The 13,226-nt window shown below is 39.1% G+C and overlaps 1 protein-coding gene across 1 annotated transcript in view; it reads right to left on the reverse strand.

Moving 5' to 3' along the window:
* Positions 1–13,226, reverse strand: part of DCHS2 (dachsous cadherin-related 2) — a 440,911-nt gene that overhangs the window by 141,112 nt on the left and 286,573 nt on the right. The gene's annotated exons all lie outside the window — the stretch shown is intronic.

The following is a 13,226-nucleotide window of genomic DNA, read 5'->3' on the forward strand; positions in this document are numbered from 1 at the left end:
CTTGAAAAACAACAATAAATGCAAAAAAAATCATATTCTATAAAATGATACACAATAGCAAGATACAATTAAAAGGGTACACAAGAACTGCCTTGTGTGATTTGTATTTAATAATTATTTAAAAAAATGAATCCACTAAAGCAAATAATACATTTAGATTGACCTCACATATACAGGTGTGAGACATCAGATACTTATAAAGAATCGTTATTCATCTTTTTTCAGGGCTCTCCCCTCTTTCTTTTGCACATTCAGACTTGTTTTTTTTTTGTTTTTGTTTTTTTATTGGGGGGGGGGGTAGCAAGTGCCTTTCCAGAAGATACTTGCTCTCACTTCTCTACTAGACGAGTATGACGCTGCACTGGATCTGCTAATAACCCCCTCCCCATCTGTAGCCTCTTGGAATCATAGCAGGCATCAGGACATACTTTTCCACTTGGCACATCTCCCACATGCACAGAGGGGTGGCGGCTGTGACTGATCAAGAAGTCACACCTGTCATCTGAAACCAAGATGGCATCTAAAGGTGGTGATGAAGACTTTGGGTCCTAGGAACAACTAAGGACAGCACAAGACTAGTGCTGTCCTAGGAAAATGTACCCCACAGCACTGGACTTCCTGGACTAGTGTTTTTAAAATTCTCACTTTTTTAGAACCTGGGTGAAGTTCCTCTTTAAATTGTCATTGATTTGTTGGAGTTTTTCATTTATCGGAAGAAAAAAAAAAAATATATATATATATATATATATATATATATATATATATATATATATATATATATAAAATAAAATATATCCATGACAGCTGATAAAGAATATGTGAATTTTTTTTGTGAGACAAATATGAACTTTCTATCCCCTTTAAAAAAATTCACTTCATTATCTTAAATCCTGTGAGTTTTGCTTCTACTTGGAAGCTGAACTCTTTGCATGCATCTAAAATAAGGAAGCACAGATAGCCCAAAAGCTGGAGCATCAGGAATGATGTTTGTAACCTGTAATTAATTAGACAAACAAAGATAAAAATTCCCAGTTCAATTTGCTAACCAGTTTGCTTACCAACCAAATTAACCTGTCTAACAGTTTGCATCAAAACAGGGGTTTAGTTAGATCACATTTGCAAACACATGTGTAACCTGCAGGGCCACTCCACAGCACCCTGTATTACCTGCAGTCCTAACTCTTGTAAATTTATGAGCGTCTCCACAGTGGAAGCACATGCAAGCTAATGGATAGATAGGGGGCAGGTGAGGCTGGAGGTGGCCCAACATTCCTAAAGGTACTTGGGAGCATAATGGATGCCCAGCCAATGGTACAACAGCAAAGGCATCCAGTATGTCCAATCACCAGTATAAATTAACAACAAAGAAAATGGCCTCTGCCCCAACCTATAACAAACTGACCTTCATAGCAAAGAATACATGGAAGGGCAACACACATGAGACAAACCTGTAATTAATGTCAACTTGTTAAGCTAAAACCAGCTTTATGCTATCTTAATATTCTGTATGGAAATGGTGACTGGTCAGCTTCTACTGGCATGTGGGACCGATCTCTGTAGCTACTCTTCCTAGCATGCGTAATCAGTCAATTGCCCAAACAGGGCAGGAAGTACTGCACATGTATGTCCTAACTTTCCATGCCATTTGTCTTGTGCTGATCCCTCCCACCCATCTCAATGGCTAGCTACACTAACAAAAGCATAACCATAAAAGATACACTGAGGATGGAAGTATCTAGCCTCAAGGAGACATCCTGCCTATGCATCATTACACTTAGTATTAATGTCTAGAAAGAAAATTGTCCCCTTATTCTACTGGCAGTTCAGTTTTAGGTTGTGGACCAAAAGTACATAAGAATACAGTACACGATTCCACAACAGACGTGCGATTTGTTTTGTTTCAAATAAAAAGTTGTATAAAATTTGTGTGATTCGGAAAGTTCAGAGGTATCCAAATCTCTGAATCACAATAGTATTGAATCTCAAAAACAAATCATTCTAACTTAACGAATATGACGAAACGAAATGATCTACCTAACTAATGAAACCGAAATGAAAGAAACACATTTTTCGGTCGTGCAGATCTCTATTCCACAAGCATAACTTGACAGACTGCAAGGACAAGTATAACCTGGCAGAGAAGTAAAATTGAGCCTTTTATTATTCACAGGAATAACCTACCGGCAGTCAGCAATCTGGAGTGTGGGTATGATGTGCTACCTCTAGCTGTCCTGCAGCCCTAGGTCATGGCACATTTTAACTGTGTGAGAATGTATGCCTGTACTCACCCCTGTGTAGTTACTGTAATAGTAGGAACATTTGTCATTTTGTTTGTTGTGGGAATTCCTGTAGCAGCAAGTGTCAGTCTTATGTCCTCCAATGTCATGTCTGCACTGCTACTGTGACCGCTCAAAGCACCAGCCAGGAATCTACCCCTGGTAGTGCCCAAAGTCTGGTGGAGGTCCTGAGACACCATGTAACCTGAAGGCCAGTGTTAGTGATTGTACATGTACATTAAATAAGCATAGTTGGTGTTACAGCTATAAGCTCTGTTTCCTACTTAACAGTGCTGCACATGTTGATCTTTTCATACCACTGCCTATCTAGAGCAGTGTTTCTCAACCTGTTTTCAGTCAAGGCACTCTTTAAAATTATGGACAATCTCAAGGTCCTCTTTAAAGTTATGGACATTCTCAAGGCACCCCATTCTAAAATGTAAAAAGCTATTCTAATGGCTTTACATAATGCTGCAGCATCGAAACACAAAGGGCACCCAACATTAGAGGTGATTTATTCTTCCAAAGCAAATACACTTTTAAGCGCTAGTACTAACTACCATTCCAGTGTTTCTCCTCTCCCCCAGTTTCGCTCCAATACTCAGCTAATATGACCCCATTCCAGATAGAGAGGGGCAGGGGAAGGTCAAATAAGGATGCTGTGCAGAGGACCAACACCCTTCTTATTGCCAATGATGGCATCACTGGTTTTTAGGATGCCGGTGGCTGAAAGGTTGAAATGGTGCACCGTTATAACCTGGGCTTTGTGTAAATAAAAGGCAGGCCTGGTTCACCTGCTGGCTTGTATACATTTTTGGGCAATTTTTAGGCATTTGCCAAGACACCCCTGAAAAAACCTCAGCCTGGGCACCCTGGTTGAAAAAGGCTTGTTTAGATGACAGGATCTTTCTGACTGAAAATACTTTCTGTCTGCAAACTCTGAAAACTTGAAATACCAATGATGTGTCTGTTAGCCACAGACCATGGGATCTTTGATTAGGATTTAGGTCACATGATTATGGTAAAAGTATACTTTTTTTGTTTAAAATATAAATGTGATGTTGTAAAGTTGGCATGTGCACTATTAATAAATTTAATATATGAATTTTAGTGCCATACATACTAAAAAAATCTACCTTCTTAAGGTTACATGTTAAGAATCAGGTAGAATGAGGTAGTTTTTGTAAAAAAAGAATGTTTGTACTGCATAGAATGTCTCCATCTATTTAGCTATCAATCTGTTAAAAGAACTGTTTTAAGCTCAGCCCCAGAAATGTAAACTCACCCATCCGCCCATTCTTGTGCCTATTTGCGCCATTTTTCTATAAGAATGGGCTATTCAGGTATGGGGAAGCATGTGACCTCCCTCAGTTATCAGTGCTTTAAACTGGTGAGTTTTAGTACGTGCATTATAATGCATCATTTTATCAGGCACACTTGTCTAAATATGTTAAGATTATTCTAGGCAAAATGCTCCACTAATTTAGAGCTAGTAACACCTTATTGGATTTGTGCTAAGATATGCAAAGTACTGTATATCTGTGTTTTGTCCTGGGTATTTCACGTTTGCAATTTAATAACTTTTCAAGGTGACTTGTCTGATATCTGCAAGTTTCTATATGTAGCAAAGGCTGGCAAAAAGGAAAAAAAAAAACATTTAACTCTGCAAATTGTATGCATATCATGAACAATACCTACGTGTGTGTCATATGACCCAGTTTTTTTTTTTTTTTTTAATCCATTTTCTTTTTTTTTATATTCGTTTAGTAACACAGAAGGAGGAGGGAAATGCTAAAAACAAAATATATCAAACCTAATGACGGTCTTTGTAGCTGCTGGAGCATGGTCAGGGCTATGTCATATGAGCAGCTGCAAAACCTCTCGCTGAAGTGTTCTTGCTGCTTCAAAAATGTATTAAGGGGAATGTAAGGGATATGTCATGATTCTAACAATTTGTATTCATTCACCAAGAAATTCACTTTCAGTAGTGTTACAGCTATCCACAAAATCCCCAGCTTCCTTAGCTAATCATGTTATCTAGTGCAGATGCTGATGGTCATACCAGTGGTTTGTAGCTGCAAAGACCTGTATTATATCCTGGTACAGTAGCAATTAAGTTGCTGCTCCAGATCTCTGCTACAAAACATTACTGTAACATGGGTCTTAGGTTGTAGATTTTACTTTAGAGAAAAGAAAATAACATTTAGAAATGATAATGAACTCATACTTCAATATCTAGGGCTTAATTTTCAATTTATTTGGTCAATGGTGTTTGACAATGTCATTTATTTATCTTTTTATGTTGTAGAATATACAAGAATTGTATTTATTTATTTTTTTAGACAAACTGGGAGAGGAATTAAATATCCATCCTGTTTTTGTTTCTGTTGCCTTTGGATAGATTTTTCTTCATTTCTTTAGTGGTCACCAAGACAAAATGTGAGCAAAATCTCTTTACCAAGCGCACAGAAAAGGGCAAAAAAAAACATCTTTTTCTTTAAAGTATAGTGGGGAAGAGGGAACATCTGTAAGGTTTTATTGCTATTTTTGATCTCATCAGGTTGGTCACCAGGACAAGACATGAGGTGAACACGTGCCAGTAGGAAAACAGAAAATAAAAAACCTTAGCAGGTCAAAAACTTCCTAATCAAGTAAGATTTAGCAAACATATTGGAAAGTCCAAGTTTTGGTAAATATGAGTGGTAACCTTTTCTATGGGCCCTCATTCTAAGTTTGTAACAGAAAAGAAAAATGTCACCCAGTTTTAAAAAAAGGCTAGCATTTAAATTATTAGCATTCTCATGCCCCATATCAAAATATCCTGCAATAAAATATCATGGAGACATTCAATTTAACTAAGATACTTGCAAAAATGCATACTTAACAAAAAGGAAACTTTGAAAAGCATATAAGCAAATATATTTTATGAATTTTGATTTATACACTGAAGTTATCTTGTCCGGAAGTCCTGAGGATTCTACAAAAAAAAGTGAGTGGGGAGAGAACAGCGACTTAAAATGAGTCTCATATCCAGGTAACAAGGTAACTATGGCATGACCTTTGCCAGAGTTACCCTACTACGTGTAAGTGAGGCTTTACACTCATAGCCCCATCACTGACCACAGAGGGCTGCAAGATGATCTCTTTGTGAGTACAATGTCATCATTCTTCATTAAAATGTACCTGTCTTACACCCTGTTCTCTGCTATCCTATTAAACATAGGAAAAGTGTCTCCTTTCGAGTATTTTCCCTTTATTGCTGTTCCCTCCCTTTTAGTCCTGGTGACAGTGCTAACACTGACAACGGGAGAGAGTCAATCTCTATAACAGGAATAAAAACCTGACTTGGCCTACTTAAAGCTGGCCTTGTAGGAAAATACAAATTCTGCCTAATTGCTAGACCCCCCCCCCCACCACCCCAAAACAAAAATGCATTTTAAGGACATTTTAACAATTGAAACATTAGGAGAAAAACAATTATAAACTTTCAATATTACTGAGCTTTCTTTGGGATCTTTTGAAATTTAAGAATTCTTCTTTTCTGGGATCCCACAAGAAGATCAAGTAATGTAACCATGGCCCATATAAGTGTGCTATGAACCAGGTTGTGAGGCAAGTATATATATATATATATATATATATATATATATATATATATATATATATATTTGCAACAGAGTAATGGATCAGGAATTAGGCTACTTGAAATTTCCATGCCAGATCAAATTTAAAATGACCTCCTCGCCTCAAAGTCCCAATAAGAGTTGTGCCTGAAAAAAAGAAAATTAATATATACCTCTCCTGTTGTCCATGACACTGAACACTGCTCCATTTTAGAGAAAATACTAACTGAAGTTTCTACTTAAATGGACACTTCAAGACAAGATGATCTCCTGGTCCCTCTCTGCGCTCAGTGGTTCACCTGGGCCATTAGTACTAGTGATGTAGGGGTTGGCAGGAGGAACCACTGAGTGATGTGGGAAGAGGCAGGCAAAGGAAATAAACACTCCCAGAAATAATTTTATAATTATAACAATATAATAATATAATATATATATATTATATTTATATAACCTTATAGAGTTTTTTTAAACTCTATAAGGTTATATAAATAACCTTATTTATTTAAGAAATTAAAGTGTTTGGTGTAACCCTAGCAGTGGAGAGAGTGAAACACCCTATGTGGTGTAGTTCACATTGTTTCTTCTGTACCCCAATATCAGACTAAAATCACCACATATAAGCATGTCTATAATATCTACAACACAATAAACATGCAGTACTTTTGAATTTGAGAGTTCAAGCTTCTAACTCCCAGAAGAGTTGGTGAAGAAATTTGAATGGACAGGAACACTTCAGAAAAGTTGGCAGGGGATCCCACTGTTGTAAATGTAAGATACCAGGGGCTGATTTATCCCACCACCAGAGAGACACATTATGTATTATTTTAATAAGGGGCATAAAAAGGAGTAGCGCTGGTGATCTGAAAAGGTGGTTAAAGTCACATATGATCACAATGACCTGGTAATCTTGATGGATACTGAAAGGTCGGCCTATAGAACAAAGCACATCTTTGTATAGTGTTTACAGTACATAATACAAAGCACTGAGTATTATTTCTCTCTTCTCTCTAGTTCCTCTGCTATCGGTATGACTCACTGCTGAAAGGTTTTCCAGACTTTAACCGCTTCCGGACCACCCACTGCACATTTACTTTGGCCCGCCTGCGCAAACAGACGTACCTGTACGTCGCTTCTTCTTCCTGGTCTGAGGTGCATGCTGCCAGTGACCCACTCCCACTGTAATTGGACACATCAGGAGCAAATCAGAGGGTCTGGTGGATGCGATGTCTGCCTGGACCCACTGATCTCTAATGAGAGAGGCAGAACGGCGGTCTGCCTATGTAAACAAGGCAGATCGCCGTTCTGTCAGGGGGGGTAAAAATAGAGATCTTGTGTTCCTGCTAAACAGGAAAACGGATCTCTGCCTTCCCCCAGTCAAAGCATCCCTCACACAGTTAGCAAGCATCCCCAAGGGGCACAGTTAACCCTTTGATCGCCCCTGATGTTAATCCCTTCCCTGCCAAGGTCATTAGTACAGGGACAATACATTTTTTTAGCACTGTTCACTGTATTAGTGTCACTGGTCCCCAAAAAAGTGTCAAAAGTGTCAGTTATGTGTCCAATTTGTCCCCCACAATGTCGCAGTCTCTCAGCCATTACTAGTAAAAACAAATAAATAAAAAAGTCCATAAACATAACCCATAGTTTGTAGACACTATAATATACGCTTATTGGGATTTTTTTTTTTTACCAAAAATATGAAGCAGAATTCATATTGGCCTAAATTGTTGAAGAAATTTGAGTGTTTACATTTGTTTACTGGATGTGTTTTATAGCAGAAAGTAAAATATATTGTTTTTTTTTTCTTTTAAATTGTTGCTCTTTTTTTGTTAATAGCACAAAAAATAAAAACCACAGAGGTGATTAAATACCACCAATTGAAATCTCTATTTGTGAGAAAAAAAGCACATCAATTTTTTTTGGGTGCAGCATTGCATGACCATGCAACTGTCAGTTAAAATAACACAGTGCCGTATCGCAAAAAATGGCCTAATCATTAAAGGGGTAAAACCTTCTGGAGCTGAAGTGGTTAGGAGATAGAGGAGAACAGGAAAATAACCCTCCTGCACGCAGCCTGTGATTGATTGCCTTAGCTGTGCATGTTTCATCTGCACTGTGTGGAGAGGGGGTACATCCCTTCCCTCCACTCAACTATCATATTACAGAAACTCTGTGTTCTAGCTCTTCAGTGTTCATGGCGTCATTTTCCCTCCCTCTGCTGTGAAAAATCCTCTGTGTGTTATCAGAAGAGAGAGCTGCAGATAAACAGGTACAATTTATTTAGGAGGATTTGTTCTAGTCACTTCACTGGGTAAATGTAAAGGTTTAGGGCCATTTTAATAAAGAAATTTAAAGCTGAACTCCAGTCAGATGTATCTCTAGTCAGACGTAATCTATGATTAAGCCCATCAGGTGAAATATGTTAGAGCCATAGTCCCGGGGGGGCAGGACTCTGTGCTGAAGATTGTTGGCTGATTAAAGTTGGCAGCTGTGTTCAGCTTTTCCTTTAGATTATATACAGAAAGATGTAAATTACACAAATGAATGCAGCTCTGTATCTATAAATACATCACTAAAATTATTTTTTTCTAAATAAAAGCAGTGTAATTAATTGAGTTTGACTTTGTTTCAGCCTCTTAAATTACTTTTATAATAGAATCTGGACAGGGGGAGGGAAAAACTGCACAAGGAGCCAACCAGTTGTGCTTCAGTTTAAGGAGCATGCTGATTGGAGGAAACAGCAATGTGGCAGAGAGAGAGAAGCTCACCAGTATGCTGTTTCTGCTTTCACTTTCCAGTTACTGGGCAGAGACAAGACAATGGGGTTTGTTTACTAAAGGCAGATCACTGGGCACTGGAATTACACTGCAAGTGCAGTCACTGTAGATCTGAGGGGAAGATCTAAAATGAGAGGAAGCTCTGCTGATTTCTATCATCCAATCATGTGCAAGAAAAAATGCTGTTTTTTCATTTTCCTGGCATGTCCCCCTCTGATCTACTGTGACTGCACTCCCATGTGCACTTGCAATGCACTTGTAGTACACAGTGGATTTGCCTTTAGTAATCAAACCCCATAGTGATATTAAATTGCAGCAGATAAATATATCTGAATATGTGAATAATGACTCGTTAGTGTTACAAAGTCTCAGGTGTGAATGGGGAGCAGGTGTGTTAAATTTGACTTTATCACTCTCACTCTCTCATCCTGGTCACTGGTAGTTCAACATGGCACCTCATGGCAAAAAAACTCTCTGAGGATCTGAAAAAAAGAACTGTTGCTCTACATAAAGATGGCCTAGGCTATAAGGAGGTTTCCAAGAACCTGAAACTGAGCTGGAGCAGGGTGGCCAAGACCATACAGCAGTTTAACAGGACAGGTTTCAGAACAGGCCTTGCCATGGTCGACCAAAGTAGTTGAGTGCACATGCTCAGCGTCATATCCAGAGGTTGTCGTTGGAAAATTGACATTGGAATGCTGCCAGCATTGCTGCTGAGGTTGAAGGGATGGGGGGTCAGCCTGTAGGTACTCAGACCATACGCCATACACTGCATCAAATTGGTCTGCATAGCTGTCGTCCCAGAAGGAAGCCTCTTCTAAACATGATGCACAAGAAAGCCTGTAAATAGTTTGCTGAAGACAAGCAGACTAAGGACATGGATTACTGGAACCATGTCCTGTGGTCTGATGAGACCAAGATAAATGTATTTGGTTCAGATAGTGTCAGGCGTGTGTGGCAACAACCAGGTGAGAAGTACAAAGACAAGTGTGTCTTGCCTTCAGTCAAGCATGGTAGTGGGAGTGTCATGGTCTTGGGCTGCATGAGTGCTGCTGGCACTGGGGAGCTACAGTTCATTAAGGGAACCATGAATGCCAACATTTACTGTGACATACTGAAGCAGAGCAAGATCCCCTCCCTTTGGAGACTGGGCCGCAGGGCAGTATTCCAACATGATAACAACCCCAAACACACCTCCAAGATGACCACTGCCTTGCTAAAGGTGTTGGACTAGCCAAGCCTGTTTTCAGACCTAAACTCTATTGAGCATCTGTGGGGCATCCTCAAATAGAAGGTGGAGGAGCGCAAGGTCTCTAACATCCACCAGCTCTGTGATGTCATCATGGAAGAGTGGAAGAGGACTCCAGTGACAACCTGTGAAGCTCTGGTGAACTCCATGCCCAAGAGGGTTAAGGCAGTGCTGGAAAAAATTGGTGGCCACATAAAATATTGACACTTTGGGCTCAATTTGGACATTTTCACTTAGGGGTGTACTCACTTTTGTTGCCAGAGGTTTAGACATTAATGGCTGTGTGTTGAGTTATTTTGATTAAACAGCAAATTTACACTGTTATACAAGCTGTACACTCACTACTTTACATTGTAGTAAATTGTCATTTCTTCAGTGTTGTCACATAAAAAAAAAATATAATGAAATATTTACAAAATGTGAGGGGCATACTCACTTTTGTGATATACTGTGTATGTATATATATATATATATATATATATATATATATATATATATACTGTAGTTCATATGTGTGTTTAGCTGTATCTGTATGCCTGGAGTTCAGCTTGAGAGTTGCTCGGTTTTTGTTTTGGTTCAGTTGGTATACAAAAAAGCTGCAAATGTCAAGATATCAATAACAATTTCTGTCACAATATAGTATATACTGTATAGGTACTACCATACATTTTATTAGGAACTACACAGAGGTAACTTGAGGTTTGTCTGCTCAATAAAAGGCTTAGCATGCATGTTATCTAGAAAATATCACGCAGACACTTCTAAGTGAAGACATGATATTTCTCACGCAACTTTTGCTACTCTGACTAGGAGAAAAAGTTCAGAAACATCCAGGGGGTATTGTGTTCAATCTAATAAAACTAGAGAAATAAAAGTACACACATGAATCGACTAGGAATGTCATAAGTTTCAGAACAGCAGTGTGATCTGCCACATAACTGACTGATTTCAGAGGGGAGTGAATGAAGAGAAGTCTCTGTCAGGGGCACAAAGCTTCCTTTACCTCCCACAATACCTTCTCATTATATTTAACATCTTGTACTGTGTGAAAATGTTTTGGACACAATGGCATGGTTTTGATTTGAGGTTAGGAACCTTTTTGAGCGTATCTTTGATTATCTGCAGGCTTGACAACCCATGGCTTTTTTTTTTTTTGTTTTCCTTTCATTTCTTAGTTTCTTTAAGTAAGTGACCTATAAAATGCAGCGCAAAAAAAGTTGCGGCTATTGACCATAACAGCCAGGTAACAGCAAGCTTTTCCATTTCCCAAATTGCTTAAAAAGAAAAGGTCTTTTTAAAACTACGGGCACACCAGACACTTTTCCCCTCTGTCCATATAAATGAGGCCTCTGGATATACAGTATTGGTAAGGTACTGTGTTTGAGAGGTGAACCTACTTACCTGCTCTTTAAAGATTTAAATAGAACATAAGCAAGGGTAGGCACATTTGCCTCTGTTGGGGGAGAAGGGCTGTCAGATTGTCTACAGCACATAATGATGGTTTTGTTTTAACCCAGCTGATCATCTCAAAAACTTCATATTTAGTGAATGGCTGATTGGAGTCTTCATGGGAATGGTAGGCAGGATGTTCCATTCTTTAATAAGATAAAACCAATTTGCCTAAATAAATAAATAAATAATAACCACTCTACAGTTCAGCATAAGCTCTATAAATTATAACTATAAATATTTATATTTTTTAAAAAATAGACCACACAATGTTGGTTTGGACATAAAAAGGCCGCGGCTTGTTTTATTATTAGCTTTAACATACAATAAATACTTTCAACTGTATTTACACTTACAAAATAGATTTACATCAAACAACCTAGCCAGACGGCTCAGGTTGCCAAACATCACTTATAACTTTTCACCAACATTATCCAACAGTACCTACTTTACTGCAGAGAAACAGAAAATCCACCCAAGTATATCAAACTTGGGCGACAGTACATAGCCAATAATAATAACTATGAGCCGCGACAAAAGGGGTGGGAGGGAGGGGAACGCCTTTGTCAATCCTGACAGGGTGAAGTGACCCGGAGCCCCGCGGCCGCCTCTTAAATAGCCCCCTTTGGGAACCAGTTTGAGCTGGAACAGCTGTGTGAGCCTGGGATACCTGAGCGGGAAAGCAGCTCCCCTCTCAAATCTGCCCAGAGACAGCCACTAAACGGGCGGGAAAGCTGAACTCCAGCTGAAATTCCCCTGGATACTGTCCAGATAGCGGGAAAGACAAAAGACCCTGACCTGACCTGGGTCAAAAGTTCAGCATTCTGTACAACATCTATAGCTGACATGTTACTACTCCCCTGCCACCATCCCATAAAGAAAGGGGGGCTATAAAAGCACCCCTTTCTTTTTAATCTATTAATCTTTCATGGCCAAAGATGATAGTCCATTCCATGGTACAAGTCAAGAAATATTTTCGGTATTTTGGTGTGTGTACCCAGTGCTGTCTAACTATTAGGGATGGGCCAAACACCTCCCTGTTCGGTTCGCACAAGAACATATCGAAAAGGGAAAAAGTTCTAGCGAACATGCAAACTCTATTAAAGTCTTTGGGACATGAACATGAAAAATCTAAATTCCTAATTTTAAAGGCTTATATGCAAGTTATTGCCATAAAAAAATGTATGGGGACCCGGGTAGTGCCCTGGGGGGACATGTATCAATGCAAAAACTATTTTTTAAACAATCATTTTTAAAGGAGCAGTGATTTTAAAGATGCTTAAAGTGAAACAATAAAAACAAAAAATTCCTTTAAATATCGTGCCTGGGGGGTTCCCCTACTGTGCCTGTAAAGTGGTGCATCTGTACGATGTATGGAGCCTGCTGCAGTAATACTGATATTTCTAAAGGAAAAATTTAATTTAACTTGCTCGCGGCTATAATGTATTGACGGCTCCTGGCAATACAGATAAAAAAAAAAAATGAAAAAAAAAAAATGAAAAAAAAAAAAAAAAACAGGTAGGCCCCCCCCCCAGCCAAAAAAAAAAAAAAAAAAAAAACGGCGTGGGGTCCCTCCCAAAATCCATACCAGACCTTAATCCGAGCATGCAGTCTGGCAGGTCCAGGAGGGGGGGACCTGCCAGACTGCATGCTCGGATTAGGGTCTGGTATGGATTTTGGGAGGGACCCCATGCCTTTTTTCTTTTTTATTTTATTTTGGTTCAGGAGGGGGGGGACCAGTGAGCTCACCCGCCTCTTGAACCATACCAGGCCACATGCCCTTAACCACTTAAGCCCCGGAGGATTTGGCTGCTAAAGGACCAGGGGTTTTTTTGCGATTTTTTACTGCGTG

The sequence above is a fragment of the Pelophylax lessonae genome, assembly GCF_965119305.1.
Source record: "Pelophylax lessonae genome assembly, chromosome: 1".
NCBI lineage: Eukaryota > Metazoa > Chordata > Amphibia > Anura > Ranidae > Pelophylax > Pelophylax lessonae.